We start from the raw sequence: 18,529 nt of genomic DNA on the forward strand, positions 1-18,529 counted from the left end.
GGAATATCAGATTTTTCCAAATACTATGATTGAAAATTTAACCCTATTCAAAAAAATACATTTAACCTTTTAACATTTATATATCTGTATCACAATGTAATCTTATGTGTAAATTCTATACTATAAAAATATCACAATTTCTTTCAATCAACCAGAGTATATTACATAAATAAAAGTATTAATTCAATCTAAATATAGATGGGGGCGACGACAAAAAATCAACTTCCCATAAATATTTCAATGATAATGATTTACAGTGGTTTTTCTTTGAAAATTAGGTTGTTAATTTTTACGACGAATCGTAGGGTTTTTCAGGGTCTTATTTAATTTTCCTGCCACTTTTCCGACGGCCGGCGTAATTTTTGTGTGCGAGTTTGTAAATAACGAAACGCTAATTGGTCGGAACCGAAATAGGTTAACTGCCCGCGCAAAATTGCCACATTTGTAAAGACATCAGATTTTATAGTTGTGTTTCCTCTTTCAAAGTGAAATTATTCATTCCCTTTTCTTTTTGCGTTAACGTTCCAATAAATAAAGCTGCCATCGCCTTCCCCCATCCTTGGGCCTAAACTCTAATTTAATAGCTCGTAGATCATTAAGTGTAATTTGGAATTTACGACCGTCGTTAACATTATGATAATTTACAACGAGGCAAATTTACATTATTGCTCTTTAAATATTTGCAAAAGTTTGTATGTTTACAATGTTTCAATGCCGCTATATGTTTGTTCAAATGTATCAATACCCTGTTAACCTTTACTTGTACAAGTTCAATGTTATGGAAATGTGACATTCAATTGGAAAACGTATCTATTATTCTATAATTAGTATTATGAAAAATAGTCTACATACCGGGTGAAATATGATCCTGAGTATACGTATACGAAAAAAGCTTTGAAATATGGAAATATTCTATAGTTCATTACGTTTTTGAACACAAATTCATCTCAGCAGTGTTCACGATTCACGATTCCACGATTACAGTTTTTCTACGAGGTAAGACATTATATTTGTAATATATTATTGATAGTATATATATATATATATATATATATATATATATATATATATATATATATATATATATATATATATATATATATATATATATATATATATATATATATATATATATATATCGATAAAAATTTCAGTAACTGATACTAAATTTCAGTTCGATAGAACTTACGATGTTCAAAAAATCCCCAAATTTTTTCTAGTTTGAATTTTTGCATGATGACCAAACTTCATCTATTAATACTGCGTACATAGATAAAGTAAAAATCCAACAGTGCTGCTCTATAAGTCAATAAATCGTTCATGCGTAAGTTCGAGTTTTCAATTACCGTTTTCATTGTGTGTCGTTCTTCGCTCGGCGGGAAAATCTTCATGCGGTTTTCCTACCTTTCCACCGCTCCATTTCCACCACCCACCGCCCCGGAAAATCTCGTCTACTTTTCCGGACGAGCTCGGTCACGCGAACCGTCCGGATATTACGTTTCTTATTCTCGCCGTTGTACACTTCCGACTTTTCTGAGCTTTCGCGTCGTTTTCTATTAACATTCGAACGCATAACGACGCGCCGTTAACCTTCAAATTATTAAAGATCGATGATGGGGAATAAGAAGGGGTATTGAAAAAACCCGATAATTGATGACCATTATTCAATTTGACGATCGAGAAAACGCCCAGAGTGAAACATCACCACGTTGTGACCTTGGATAAAGAAAACTATCAACTATAAATATCACAGTAGAAAATAAACAAGTATACCTATGTATATATGTATGTATAATGCCTGTTATGAGTGTCAAGTAATCCCATTAGGTACCTACTCTACTTATCGCAAAAATACCTTGGGTCATAATTAGCGAGTCTAGACGAAATTACAGTTTGAATAAAACAAAAAAAAATAGCATGACTTCTAAAGATCGTATCGGCAATCTCATTCTATCAATAAAAAAATAAAATTTGAGTTAAAATTGTAAGCTGGGTAAATTAAAAAAAAATACAAACTGAGCCTGGAACATCAGTCAGTTATTAAACTGGAAAATTATTGATACCTTGTTCAATTTTATTAACATTAGAATACCCCCAACCCTTCTTAACGATATAACCATAATTGAGGTTTGAGAAAAGCCATGGTTCGTAGCGTCTATGAAAACTACGATAGTAGATGGTATTGTTACAATGGTTCTACTACATACAATTGAATCCAATTATATATGTGATTTAACACACTCTAATTATTTTATTATTAATAAACAGCAGTTAGAAATATACCGACGACTGTTGTAAATATTATTTTTAATATTTTTTTAATATAAACACTTTTGCCAGATTGTTTTTATAATTTTAAGTACATAGTTTATCGGCATCCAACAATAACGAAAACAAATAATAACAAACTGGTTTTATTGTTATTTTTCCAATTCAATTTCAAATTTTAATAGCAATGTTAAATGTGTTGCTTCAATTAAATAGACATTTCTTTTATTCGTAAAATATTTTTAAATATTTTACATAACATCTCCGAAAACTCTCCAGGGGGTGATTTTTAGGACCGTGTACCATGTATATGGGCTAGAGGTGCTGCGTTTTTTCACATGTATATTAAAAATAAATTACTAAGAACATGTCCCACGTACCGGGCGAGCGTGCGGGGATGGAATGCGCGAGAACAGCAATGAATAGCACCCTAAATCAAGAGTAAAGTATAATTACATATATATATATATATATATACATATATATATATATATATATATATATATATATATATATATATATATATATATATATATATATATATATATATATATATATATATATATATATATATATATATATATATATATATATGTATATATATGTACTGTGCCACACCGTCCATATGTGCGAATTGTGCAAATCATTCGGCAGCTAAATTTCTTGAGGCGGCCGTCATCGAACCAAAAAAATCCTCGAGTTGTGATGTGAAACAAAAATCTAAAAGGTGAAAAATTGTGGAAATAACACTTTTTTCTACATGCTTTGCCGGATGTTATGACGGCCGCCTTTTGTATTGTTTTGTATTTTGTACTGAGAAACGATTTTCGAATGCAAACCCATACAACAAGGGTGATCAGCACGTGCGTTTTCGCCAACAAAACGTCATCCAAATAGCGTTCAAATATAAGCTTGTAAGATTGTAAGCTTCGAACTAATTTTAAGAATCGTGTGCGTCGTAAACAAAATGTATTGCACCGAACACGGTCACTTCACTATAATATTTAGGCGCATGAGCCATTGCGCTTAAATATTATAATATAATATCGTACAAAACATTCAATGATCCGGATCGACAAATATGTTCTGCATCCTAAATACTCGCAACAAATTCAAGTGAAAATACGAGATGCGCATGCATGACTACAGCCTTGAATGTGGTTCGTGTATCAATTAATTTCCAAAATCACCCGTTGAAATATGAACGGAAATTTTATTTTATTTTTACATAGACATATACCAGGAGGGCTTGACAAGAAGACCCCAGTGCGCCTTCCTGGACAATTAATTACAAACAATGCAGCATTTTATTATTACATCACTGTATTTCCAGAAGCTGAAGAACACGAAATAACAATTGATTAATTAATTAATTACATAATTAATCCATTGAGACATCTATGGATTTTAGATTTGTACATAATTTTTACAAATTCTACATACAATAAATACAGAAGGTTTGTGACAACAGGAAAGATGATTTTTTTTGCCAATTTTGAGGAACCGTTTCAACAATGATCAGATAAAATTGGTTACCTGACAACTCGTTCACAGATTTTCCGTAAACCGAGGATGCGCTCCAGGCATTACGTATACGGCCATCTCTTTCTCACCCCGTCTGTTCACCAAGATCTCGTTTACTATGCCATTACGTATGCAGCCATCTCTTTCACAGACCGTCTGCTATCGGTGAACAGACGGTCTGTGAAAGAGATGGTCGTGTCGAAAAACTGGCAATAAAATTGGCGAAAAACTGGCAATAAAACTGGTGATAAAATTGGCAAACTCTGATAAGAAACGATCGATTTGTAGTCACAAATACCCTCAAATCTAACCAACAGTATAGCGGATCGAACCCACTGATCACTTGGTGCTAAACATACACGCTACAATAAGTCATACTGCTGGCTTATAATATAATGTAATTGTATAAATATATTAAGTTCTTAATTCCGCGTTGAAAAAAAAAACACAGGTGGTCCCATTTCAAGTGCTAATTAGATCATAATTGAGAATGTGTGCGGCTTCTCAATGATCGCAAACAAAATCACAATCGCTCAAACGTTTCCCCGTACCGTGATATTGTACATATTATATAATAATTTTACAACGTAATTCGAGAGAGATACCTAGTCACCGCTAACACGCATAAATTAACCTTTACGGAGCGTCAGCGCATTCCGCTAATTAAATAATTACAACTCGCCGAGACGAAATTAACCCTTTGACTGTCGGAGCGCGCTCTCGTACGGATTCTTCGGTTAATTAGCGAAGCGGCACACACCTGATATTGTCGGGTGGTAACCCGATACGGACAACACGATTTGTGCATTATGAATTATTATTATATTACGAGGCCCCCGTAAATTTAACCCATATAATGCGGCGATGTGTTATAATTGTCGGAGTGGGGAGAGTGTTGACAAGCTTTACCATTGTTGCTCGACTGGGCCCTACTCGGATTTCAGCTCGTAAATATTATAAAATGTTGCACGCCATAACGGAATAGTTTATAGGTTTATGTTATTAGATGCAAGGAGGCTTTAGTGCTGGTGTTCATGTGGTACAAAGTGTCATTTTGACGTGATCGCTCGTAAATTTTCACAAAATTTATAATGTCAAGCTGCATTTTTCTTTTCGTATCCCTTTTATCGTATTGCGGAAAACTCTGTAACACCCTGTTCCTAAAATATCATAAAATTTTAAGGAAAAAGTTGACCTTTACTATACGACTTACAACGAAAATAAAAGTTTTTCATTGCCATTTTTGACATAATTGTAAAATATACATATGTAGTTTAACAATATACCATCTTATAATGACAGACTTTCTTTTTTCCATATTGGAAGTTTGTCTCAGCGCAGAAGGGTTTCTGATTTGTTAATTTTATACAAGATTGCTAATGGTACTCTTGACACATCTGTCTTAAATGAGATTAACTTTAACGTTAATGCCCGATTCACAAGATGCACAAATCTTTTTTATCCACCAATTTGTCAAAGCAACACTTCTTTCAATAGTGCAATCATTCGTATATGCCCTATTTACGTTAGCTTAGATGATTGTCCCGACCTCTTTATTGACTCTTTTAGTATTTTTAGGACAAAGGTGAAGAAAATAATCCGTGGTTGATTTGCTTCTTCACCTTCTTTGTCTTTCTTTTTCTTTTTTACTTTGTCTGCTTCTTTATTAAAATCTTGATTTTTTTGTAATTTTACTTTTTTATATTATCATGTGGTGCTCAATGTAAATGAAATGTTATATTTTTATTTGTGTTTATTATTATTTTTTGTCTCACTATACAACTTTCTTTTTATATTTTATTCTGTATGTGTGCCTATTTAAATAAATAAATAAATATAAATAATTTATATGATATTTCAATGACTTCACCGATACATATCGTGCTTTATTTATAAACTAAATTAACCTGTCTATAATCTACCGGTAAAAACTCAACCTACATATCTAGATTTTATTGATAATTTACTGAACACTGAACTTAAGTTTCAGTGGCGTGCCGCCATTAGACTAGAGGGATTAGGCTATTCCCTTAAAATTCAACATAGTATAAAATTCTAACATCAAATTCATAACATAAAATTAATACAACATAAAATTCAATAGAAATATCAAAAATTCAATTACAATCAATTCACGTAAATAATTAGATGATACAAATACACGACGAAGTAGGGAGGCCGCTCTCATCCTGAGAATGGCCTCAAAGTGTGGCACGTACCCTTCTACTTATTTTACCCTTTTACTATCTTATCTTGTAAGGCACGTGCTCTTCGTTGTCTCCTGCTTGTATTTCGTCCATAGTTCTCCTACATATGTATGTAGTTCGTAGTCTTCTTGTATTTATGTAATCTTCACTGATTTGTGTCTATCAAACATCATTCACATATTTATACAGAACTTATTTATTTTTATTTTATTTTATTTATTTGGAAAATTTACAGTTTACAGTTTATTAGATTGATAGTAAAAAAAAATATAATTATGTTAAGTAAACCATTAATAATTTTCACATATAGGTAAAAAAAGAAAAGCTCAAACATTTAAAATAAGAAACAAAAATGATAATAGAGTAAGATAGTTAAAGAAAACAAAAAAAGAAAAAAAATAGAAATAACAGTATAATAAAAATATCAGAATAATAAGAATAATAATATGATAAAAATTATGAAATAATATAAAAAATATAATATATAACAAAAAACAAAAAGACAAAATAAATACATCAAAATAAAAATTCATAATCATAATCATAAACTTTCATTAAAATTAATCATCGAAAAACAAATTTGCAATAATTACTCTAGCTTGTATAGCATTAATATTAAATAAGTCAAACATAGAAATTGTTAAGATTAGTGTGTTGACGGTGGAGCTTGCACGCCAGATGAATGAGCTTCTTCCATAATTAGAAAAAGTATTAGGTATGTAAAGGAGCTCATTACATCTAGTCATTCTATTTGGTACACGCAATGATAGTCTGCTCAATAATTGAGGACAGTCAATCGAGCCGTTAAGGATGTTCAAAATTGTTGAGATGTCAGCTATCTCCCTTCTTTTGACAAGAGGAAGTAGATGCTGACACCTACAAGCATCTTCATAGGAAGTATAGGTTAATCCAAAACGGCTACTGACGTACCTCAGGAATCTCTTCTGAATGCGCTCCAATCTGTCTCTTGCACCAGAGTAATCTGGGTTCCAAACTTGGGATGCAAACTCAACAATACTTCTTACGTATGCACAATATAGTATTTTGTATGATTTTATAGAAGTAAAGCATTTGGAGGACCGGATGACGAACCCGAGGGCCTTCGACGCTCGAGCTACAACATTGTCAATATGTTTACTAAAGGATAGATCAGAGTTTAAAAAGACTCCCAAATCCCTAATTTCCGATACCCTTGTGAGTCTATGTCCGTTAATTGAATGAGGAAAGTCAACTGGACATAGTTTTCTGGTGAAGGTTATGCAGGAGCATTTTGCTACATTAATTTCCAACTTATTTATGCTGCAATAAGCCTCTAGTCTGAACAAATCATCTAGTAGGGCCAAAGCATCATTTCGGTTGTCTATTCTCTTGAAAATCTTCATATCATCAGCAAATAATAGTACATTTGAATTCTGAAAACATTTTTCAATATCGAAGATGAAAATATTGAATAATAGAACAATTATATTGAGTACAAATATGGAAAAAAACAATTCCCTCAGGAACTAAACAGCGTGGAGCCTGCGGAAACAAATAACGAAGCCGAAGAATGTTGCATTCTCAATCGATTGTTCAACAAATCATTTTAAAAAATAAGTTTTTAAGACAAACAACATGTTATTAAGAATGGTACACTACATACTAAGGATATTTATGTTAGCACAAAAATGAAAAATTACACTCATCGCTTAAATACTTTGTCCATGCCTATTCCCCTGTTTTTAAAGTCACGGCAAGCCACTGTCAAATTTAGCTAACCAATGTCATCAATGCCCATTAAATAGCACGTAATTAGCTATCAAAAATTCATTCAATACATGTAAGTACTTAATCTTCTGTTTCATTGCAAATTTAACAAACAAGTTGACCGATGACGTAATTTTCCAGTCAAATAGTATACATATGTAATTCTCAGTATACTAAAGTTACAGATTCAAAAAGTTACAGGCTGATGAAGTGAGGGGTCTCAAAAAAATGGTGCGCCCTAGTTGACACGATTCCAACCCTCCTAGTATTCCAAAATCAAAAAAGAAAATTAATTTTTAATCCAAAAAAATGGTGCTATGGCATGAACTACGGAAAAGTCAAACAAAATTTTTTTCGCAAAATAGCGGCTGTTTGAAATAAAAAGTCTATTTTTTTACCAGTTTTTTTTACTTTTCCGATTTTTTTAAAAATAGTAAAAATTAGAATTTTGTCATAGTTCTAGTTCATGCGATAGAAGAATGTATAGAGAAGGCTCACACCAAATTTCAAGTAAATTGGTCCAGTAGAACTTGAGATATCATGTCAACCGTCTCGAAAAAAGTAGTTTAAAGTTTCGGGTTAGCTTACGTGCCGGTCAGATGCCACGTCACTAAAGCAGCTATGTATATCTCCGAAAATAATTTGAATTTTGAATTTTCTAGACTAGAATACCCCCTTAACATACAAGATGTTATTAAGAAATGTAGATTACTTAGGATATACTCATCGCTTCAAGACAGATTATTATAATTGAAAAAAAAATTCTGTCCATGCCTAGTCCCCTGTTTTAAAAGCCACTGTCAAGTTAAGCTAGCCAATGTCGTCAATTTCCATTAAATAGCACGTACTTAGCTATCAAACATTCTTACAATACATGCAATCATCTGTTTCATTACAAAATTATCTAATTAGTTGGCCGATGACGTGATTTTCCAGTATAATAGTACATACATACATATGTATATAATTCTCAGTATACTAAAAATTCTTTATCATTACTTTTTAAACACCGATAAAAAGTTTTTGACTATTTTATCTTTCTTTTAAAACAGTCTATATATTTATATATGTATGTAGTATAATACAATACATCGTAATAAAAAGAGCACATAACACATTCACATTTTAGCGTTGAACTTAAAGCAGTTTTATGCGGTCGAAGGTTAAAGCGGTTCGTAAAAACCATTTATTATGATTACTTATTCATCGGGGTTTCATACGAACTGGTTCATTTTAACGAGAGGGTGAGTTTGTTTACTCGGCGTTTTCACGCACAATGCAATCTGTTGACGCGCACGATCTTTCGAATTTCAACTAAAATTTGTTTAAAATGAAAATATCGATTAAATCGAACAATCGCCGAGATTCAATGTAATTAAAATGTTTACTATTTATAATAATTATCGCATCGGAATGTCTGTATGTGCTTTGTGTGCGCAAGACTCGAATTGGGTCAGCTCTCGGTGCACAAAGGCTTTAATAGCAAAAACATGTTAATTATGTAGGCCAACCGCCCGGTTACAGGCTTGCGGTGGTGTAAGGGCATGATGGTTTTGCACTATGGCCGAAATGATATTGCCGTGTGCGAGATTTTCCGGGAAAAAGTGCGACCGGAAGTGGCGAAAATGGGAAAGCCGCACCGCGCCGAAATCGCACTGCAAAATTGTGTCAACGATTCAAGCCATTAACTGTCGTTGCATTATCTACGGCGGTTCGAGTCGTTAGCTGGCGATAGATTAAACCAAAAGTTGGATGCTTAATGGGGGTAGTTAGACGGAAAAGCTCCACTACAGGCAAACATTGCTCGTGGTTGCTGTGACGTTTCTCAAATATTTATTTGATTTGGCATGATGTGTACTTCATTTATTTTATTTCAAAAATCTAATAACCGGTTGATGATATATTTTGTACCTATTTTCCCTACTAAGCCCGGAATTTCAGAATATCATCATACACTTCTTCAAAGTATAGTAAATAAATCTTGATTTCAGCCTCGCTCATAATTATAGCTCATTCTATTGATCTTCTATAGATACATTCCACACGTTTTATTTATTTAAAATTTGGACCATTGTAGCATTACAGGAATTCCTAATGCGCCACAATGGTCAGAAATATAACAGAAAAGAAAATTAGACATAACAGAAACAAAATATATATGTTACACCGAATCCGTGAAATTGTCTATTACACGCATTCGGCAAGAGAATTGCCGAATGCGTGAAAAATACAAGCATGTTGCCCAGTTCACGGATTTGGCAAATTTTTTGGCGAATTCGTGTATTCGGCAAGAATTTGTCTGCTCAAAGCATGGAGTCGGTAAATAGACAGCAGCGCTCTGGTGTTGTTTTTTAGAACTGGACAGCGTGGACAAGTGTCAAAGTGACAGCTGAATGAGGATGTTTAATTTAGTTTAATTTACATATTATTATGTATAATATGACTACATACATATATTTCGATCATCTCATATGACTTATACATATGTTTCGATCATCTCATATGACTTATACATAAATTAATGCCATTTTTATACATTTTGATCAATATTTTAACAGTGAAACATATGTATGTAGTCATATTATACATAATAATATGTAAATTAAACATCCTTATTCAGCTGTCACTTTGACACTTGGTTATAATATAACACGCTGTCCAGTTCACGCATTCGGCAAAGAATTTACGGAATCCGTGAACTGGGCAACGTGGGTGCATTTTTCACGCATTCGGCAATTCTCTTGCCGAATGCTTGTAATAGACAATTTCATGGATTCGGTGTAACATATACACAAACAACTAATAATGATAATAATAATAATTACAAATTATAAAAAAACAACAAAGAAGGGAATGTCTTATAAAAGAAAAATAAATATAAACATATGTATAAAATATAAACATATGTTTTGATCAGTTCATCCACTGATGATACCCCAAACAGGTCGAACCTCATAAAACAATTTTCCAAAACAAAATTGAGGTGGTTAAATAAAATTTTAGTCGAAATCCATACCATTTTGAATTTCAGTTGCCACATGTGTGTCAAATTCAAACTCATATAAAAAAAACGAAGTATTGACATCTATATTTTTCCACATACTTTTAGTATAAACGTAGTACTACGTATCCCGCCTTCCGCGATGAACCAATATCAAACGTAGTACTACTTATCCCTCTTTTCTTGTTAAGCCCATACAAAACGTAGTACTACGTTATCCGCCGAACAGTACCAGTCGCTGAAAAACATGGTACTACGTGAACCGCTTAAAGTGTGTTTATATAATGGTGAAGGTTCCCAGAGACGTAGACAATGTAGTCAAACCAAAACTCTCGACTTACGTAGAGAATAACTTTTCACACTTCGTTGATCTGGTCGAAGATCAACCAGCTAGTGTCCCAGCTAGTGGGAGAGGTGGTGCAATCCGAATCACAAAGTGCATCCTCATCGATGATGGACTGTTTCGAGCACTCTTCTCTGGAGAAGGATTCTGGCTGTTGACCACAATAGCACCACTACGTAGGAAGATGGTGAACAATCCAGGAGCTTTTCAGACTATCACTGCTATACTCTGGACTATAAATAACCGACTGGTATGGTAACCATAGTAGTAGTAGGCATATCAATTTAACTCTTCAGCATATCTACCAAAAATATTATGTAGGACGTGGCGTTACAACTATTCAATATGTACCTGGTACCATATTGTACGTAATATATTCTTAAGATTACTTCTCAATGTTACTCTTTGAAGATTATCCGTCTATAGAACATGGCCCAACCAGCTCAACTGAAACCTCTTAAGAGGGCTAGTTACCCAAAACCTTAATTTTGTTGCCGTTCCTTTCTTCGATATATATATTGAGTGAATGTATATATTGAGTGAATGCCACAATATATATTAATATATATTGAGTTAATGCGACAGTTGCGTCTCGACCAGATAATACCTATTTTATATCAACAAAATCGAGGTTTCGTATTCTCCAGTTTTCTCCTCTGAAACTGGACCAATTTTAAAAAAAATTTCATCATCAGTATGAGAAAGATATTTTCTATTTGTTTTTTTGTATTTTTTCAAAAATCAACCGTTAAATTAGCACGCTGGACTCTTTTCGTGGATGTAAAAACGTGGTGATTTTATAGATGTTTGGTGGCTTCTAGCCCCTACAAAAAATAACTAATCAAAAAGATAAAAAACATAAACATGCCTGTGGTGGATATCCATAGCATATTAAAAAATAATTTCTCTAGTGCCATAATTGAGGAAGGGAGAACTGTAATACGTTTGTATGGACAAGGCGCTGGTGTCCAGCCCTCTTAATGAAAAATTAAAACAATCCAATACAAATGACTTGAGAAGTCTCATCTTTGTCACTTGTATTCCAAGACTAACATTTTCGTTGAGTATCCAAAAACCATGTCCGCTTATATAAGTATATACATACATACGTACATAGATTGACTTTGGAAATCCTCTATATTCAACGGGATAGTGTTTCTTTTAATATGCAACCTAAATGTTATTATCCATAAGTGTTGTATATATGTACATACATATGTATATGCCAAGCAATGCTCGATTCGATGTTTGAATTCTCGCTCAAATCGTATTCAAAAGCGCATCAGCCGTATCAGAATCGCTAATTCTCGATGCTGCAGACGAGTCAACGTCAAAGCGGATTATGTTCACGCTTTGAGAAGCACTGGCAACTGCTCGATGCAGCTGTTAAATGTGTACGTTGTTGAGAAGAGATACGGAGCCTCACTTCCGGTCGGAGGCGTCCTGCTCACTTCCGTCGGAAGCTTCAGAGCCATAATCGCGATCGAAGATTTCCTCAGCCCCGTAGATTTCCTTAGCTATGTATGTATCAATTAATAAAGACGAAGACGATTATAATTAGCTAAACTTCATCTAAAAGTATCATTCAAAATAAAATATCCTTTTTGTTAATAGATTGTGCTATTTGTTCTTAGAATAGATTATTTGAATTTTCTTCTAAATGTTGAAATATTAAAACTTTGGAATAGAAATGTTTATTTTCGTTAATAATTATTCTATTTCAACGTAAAAGATATAATAGGTACTTTCGAGAATATTTTTGCTAGGAATATATTTAAATAATACAATTGAATCCACCTGTAGATATTTTTTAAAACTATTTCTTAACAATTGAAATTATATTATCTAAGGCACAAACCACTAACTATTTTTAACAATTTTAATTGTCATTTAAATTATTTGTCAATTGTTTATTATAATCGTTAATACAATAACTTTATTTAATTAAAATAAATATTAATTCTAATATAAAAAAATCATATTGATTTGAAAATTTTAGTATTAGCATTTATCCATAGATGTCTCTATAATTTATTTAAAAATATTGCTTGAAAATTTTGTAATTTCTTTAAATCATACTTTATTATACTTTTGCACTATGATATATTCACTTCGGTCAATGTGAGTAATGTTTAGAATGCAACTCTCTGTCGAAACTTCCAAACGATTTACTGAAAATATCGCGTATCGATTATGTTTCGCATTGCAAATTTATTACGCCTGAACTTTTGCGATGAAATATTATTGTATGTGGAAATGTATATATATTTTTTTCAATAATAACATAATTACCCGACCTTTGAGCAAACGCATACGTGTACGCTGCTTAGACACGTTTTTGATATTCCAGATAGAATCGCAAGCATTTCGACATTGAACTCGAGTGTGCGATTTTGCCATATGTCGGCACGCGAGCGCGGTATACCAAGTGGAAGAAAGTGATATTTGTCCGTTGTGACAAATTTCTCCGAAGTCAAGCAATCAGATCACAGACGAGAGAGCATCAAAACGAAGAGAAGGAGGCAAAAAAAAAAACAAAACTCTAGAAAGCAAAAAGTCGACGTACATACTTGACGCATCGAAGTTTTCCCCTAGAAAGTTTAACGTATTGCGAATTTACAAAGTGCACTTCTTCCGAGTTATGCAATCAATTGTTATTTTTTCTAGTGAGTTCGAGGACCGTTACGATAAATATCAATGACAAAGTTTACACGGACGGCCGGTGAACGTGATATGAAATATGATTGTGTATGCACGTTTCGGGTAGTTAACGGTAGAATTCGATTCTAATATGGAAGTAATTAAGTATAAATCATTCGTATGAAATTTTATTGTCTTTTCGATCCATATGCATGTGACTTTGATGTCGTTTTAATTGATTGTTATATTTATAGTGCACACAATGAGCTCAATTACTTTGAAAACGGGGGAAAATGTCACCCAGTGGGCTAATAACATAAGTTTGACAAATCATAGAAAGTGAGTATTTTATTCTATTTTTATTTTTATTACATACATTCATCATATATGCCATGTCAGGACTTATTCCAAGGCTACACAAATTTTGCGATTATTTTTTTACATAAATACTGTTGCGTAGGGGTGGGTGGAGGATCCAAGTAAAAGGCCAAAGTCGTGTCACATCATTTATTGGTGATTAAGGAGATACACGCACTGGCAGTGCTCCGTCCAGAATGTCTTGATATCGCCTTATAAGGGGCAGGTCTCTCAGGGCATCCGGTTACTTCCCTATTGTTTAGGCATGTACCCGGATATGTATTCCCACGACACCCAGTCCCACGGTATCGGTCACTTCTGCGAAGGGCCACTTCGGTGAACATTGTTTAGCCTACATGCACTTAGAGTCTAAAGATAATCCTTGAAACCAATTATAACGGTCGCACAGTGTCAGGGATGCGCCTTGGCCTAATCCGATTGCACTTAACCGGCGGCTCTTTTTAGTATACGTAACAATACTAACAATTTTCAAACATTAAGATAGAGACATCTATGGACAATTTACAAAAAAAAATTATACATAGAAAATTTGTCTGAAATACATTATGTAGGTACCATTTTTATTTTCTTCTTCTTCTTCTTAATGCCTTGTCCACATCTGGACGTTGGCGACCACCTCGTCGATTATTTGAAGATATCCGCATCGGTCTTCAGCGGCTCGGAATAGCTCTTCGGCGCTCATATCGGTCCACATGCGCACGTTTCGAAGCCAAGATAACTTTTTCCTGCCAATCCATTTTTTTTCCTTCTATTTTCCCCATGGTTATCAACCGGAGAAATTCGTTTTTTGGACCCCGTATCATGTGTCCGAGGTACCCCATCTTTCTCCGCTTGATGACAGAAACATGTTCCCTGCCTTTCCCCATCATACCGAGGACAGCTTCGTTTGATATCTTTTTGGTCCACGGAATCTTCAGCATACGCCTATAGACCCACATCTCAAAAGCTTCGATGCGGCTGATCATATTGGTCTTCAGAATACACGTCTCACATCCGTGTAGTAATACTGTCCAGACGTAGCTCTTCGCTACCATTTTTATAATATTCAACAAATTCGAGATGCTAATAACTATTGTGAGAAACTGCGGGAGAGGATGCCGATTTATTGGATCCGTCACAACAATTAAGCTAGATAAATTGGAAAATTTTGGCAGGAGACGGTCGATCTGAGTTTTTTTAATAACCACAAGATCTCGCCAGCCGCATATTTGACCGAACTTCAACCCAGGACATGTCTGATGGTATGTAATAGTACTACCGGTACACTATCAATCAATCTTAACTATTTCTATATTTTATTTTATTTTTAGATACATGTGAAAGACCGCAGAGAAATGGGTAGAAGAAATTAGGAAAATGTGTGGGGTGAGATGTATGAGATTTGCGCAAAACAGAGACGACTGGAAGCGTGTTGGAGAGGCCTTCATCCAGCAGTGTATGGTGAGCGGCTGTAGATGATGACGATATACATATACTAGGAAAGCCTAACAGGTAAGCCCCAATATACAAATATGTATATACAAATTTTTAGAATTATTTTAACAAAGCATCATAGAGACATCTATAGATAAATTTGATACATTAACATTTTCGCAGTATTTTTTTTATAAATCGCCAAATTTCGGGAAACTGAAATACTCGAAATTTTGCGAGGCATTTATGGACAAATTTGAAACATTTTATAAAAATAAGCGAAATTCGAGATGTTGAAAACTCGACAATTACGAGAAATGGGTAATGGTTGACGATTTGTTGAAACCGTTTCAATGAAAATCAGATGAATTGGTAAACTCTGATAGGAAACGATCGACCTGGATTCACAAATCCAGGTCTAACCAGCAGCATACTCTGAAAAAATCATTTTCACTCGAGGACCGGCTTGGGATCGAACCCGGCACCTCACTACGCTAAGCAGAAGACGCTTAACAACGCTTAACAACCGAGCTATGCTGCTGGCTTATATAAAATTTTCATTTTAAATTTGAACCAAATTCATAGTCTAGCCAGCAGCAATCAGTGGGACTCGAACCCGAGACCACTATATATATATATATATATGCTAACCACTAGTCCATGCTAATGGTTTATACGTAAAAACTATTTTTCGCTGAAACTTTTTTCTATAGAATGTATTATTAACACAATATTTTGACAGGTTAGTTCTGGCTACAAATGATTTCAAAGTCACGATAAATTGAATTATTTATGACTTAACTAACTTCCTCGGTCTATAAAATATTGTATATATTCAAAAACATCAATTATGAGTTAAAAAATAACAATACGGATATGAAAGATGAATATTGTAAATAATATACATATGTATGTATGTATATGAAATATAATATGTACATACATCAGAAAATTCAATCGCTTATATTTTTTCAATTTAATTTATTAAAAGTCTTTTAAATTCAATCAACATTTATTTTAATTTATTGTTATACAAATTATGATACATTTGCAAGCCAACTCAACTGTTATTAGAAGTATACATTGTCACATATTAAATAAAATAACACTTCCGGTTGACGGATGCCCACAATATTTTATACATAACTTAGTATTCAGCTTAACTATATGAAATTTTAGTTCAATAAACCAAAAGGTTTCTGAGAAAAACATAAAAAACCTCGATTCTCTAGGGTAAAACTACTACTTCCGGTTGAGAATTTTTTTTTAAAGAATAGTAGGGTATAAAATTTATAATTTCTATTCAGATTGGGTTAGTGGCTTTGAATTGAATTCAAAAACTTCACACACATTTTTTCTAGATCACGAAAACATGATCAGTGATCGATTCAGAGTTCAAATCAGTCAAAATCTCAAGTTCGAATTTTCGCATGATCACAAAACTTCATCTATTGTTACTACGTACATAGATAAGGTAAAAATATTTGCAATACGTTCACATTAAGCTAAGATTTGATATCAAAAGTGCAACAAAGACACATTCAGGAAATATTCAATCAGAGATCGGTTCTTTCCAATGCAATCGATGGTGATTTTTTTTAGATCACACTAACCGGCTAAGGCTGCAATTACGTACATTAGAATCGAACACTAAGGTCGACCGCACCAATGCTACTATCAAATGTGTCACTTTTTTACGACGATCAAGTTTACCCGTAACATTTCACGGCGTGAACTTCAAGATCAGGTTTTTTCGGGTGAAGGTGATTAGGCCGAGACTGCTCTTGTATTTATTTGGTACAAGGAACTCAATTTTCCAACACTCCTATGGACAAAACACTGTCGCATACTATACAATTATATGTACGAGTCATATGTCATTGGGAAAGTGTGGAGTCAACCTAGCAATATATACGTGGATACCTTCTCTAGAAGTTGTTTGTTTAAAAAAGTGCATATTGATGCACATATGCTGGTAAATATGCGCATCAAACTTTCTAAATCGTACAAAAATGCGTGTATAATCGATCGACTACAGTCAATGTCATCGTATTAAGAATGCATGTCTCTATGTGCATAATATTAAGTGAGCGAATTCATGCAAAAACTTCGAAATCGTACCTTTCTAAATCAATGTTAAACAGGAGTCGTTGCGAATTACTGTTACATTGTTGTACATTTTCACTTTGTTCAATGTATTATACAAAACTATTACGCATAAATTTCCTTGCTCGTTGACGATTTAAGGGGAATTTGTACGATTTAGTTTTAGAATTTTTTGTGAAATGCTATTGGAAGGTCTACGATTCTCTTATGAAATAATAAACAAATAGCAAATAATTTGCATCATCATTATCATCGTCACTGCGGTATCAAGGCCTCTCCTATCCTTTCCAATTACCTACTCGCTTTATTATTCAACTTTCTCACGTTGAATTTTATACATTTTCCTTGATTCGTCTGCCCTAAAATTTATTCAATTAAAATATATGAATTTGGCTCAAATTTAAAATGTAAATTTCATATAATTTAAATTAACTGGTCAATTAAATATAAGCTATAATTTAAAGTAACTAGTCAATTAAATATACGTACATATAAACCGGGAAGGCCTAACAGGTAAACCCCAATGGGCCCTCCTAGACAATTAATTACAAACATTGCAGCATTTTTTTTTTACAAAAATCGTTGAATTTCGAGATGCCGAAGAACACGAAATCAGTTATTAATTAATTAGCCCTTTGAGTGCTGATGTCTTTTCTGTCAAAAATTTCGCCAACATTTCCAACTGGAACTATGTATTTAGAAATCCAAAAGATACAGGTATAAAAATTGTAGCTAATTCAAACAAATCCTAGATCACTACCGCCGAGGATTTCGAGTTTTATGAAGGTGTGTTTAGACTCTCCAATATATCTGGCAACAATATTAAATAAACATTCTTCATTGTTGTTAAAATGTAATGCTCAAAATCTAAATGCCAAGCCACAAACTAAAATACTCAGCAGT

The 18,529-nt window shown here is 33.5% G+C and overlaps 1 protein-coding gene across 3 annotated transcripts in view; it reads left to right on the forward strand.

Moving 5' to 3' along the window:
* The first annotated feature begins 841 nt into the window (after positions 1-841).
* LOC143911537 (uncharacterized) overlaps positions 842-18,529 on the forward strand; it is a 33,984-nt gene continuing 16,296 nt past the window's right edge. Inside the window, exon 1 of one of the 3 annotated variants that reach the window (XM_077430435.1) lies at positions 842-996. The gene's annotated coding sequence lies outside the window, so the exon portion shown is untranslated. Of the gene's footprint in view, positions 997-13,983; positions 14,069-15,444; positions 15,599-18,529 lie in introns of those variants that run through there. The other 2 variants (XM_077430436.1, XM_077430437.1) reach the window with 2 other exon arrangements.

The sequence above is a fragment of the Arctopsyche grandis genome, chromosome 5, assembly GCF_051622035.1.
Source record: "Arctopsyche grandis isolate Sample6627 chromosome 5, ASM5162203v2, whole genome shotgun sequence".
In the NCBI taxonomy this organism is placed as follows: domain Eukaryota; kingdom Metazoa; phylum Arthropoda; class Insecta; order Trichoptera; family Hydropsychidae; genus Arctopsyche; species Arctopsyche grandis.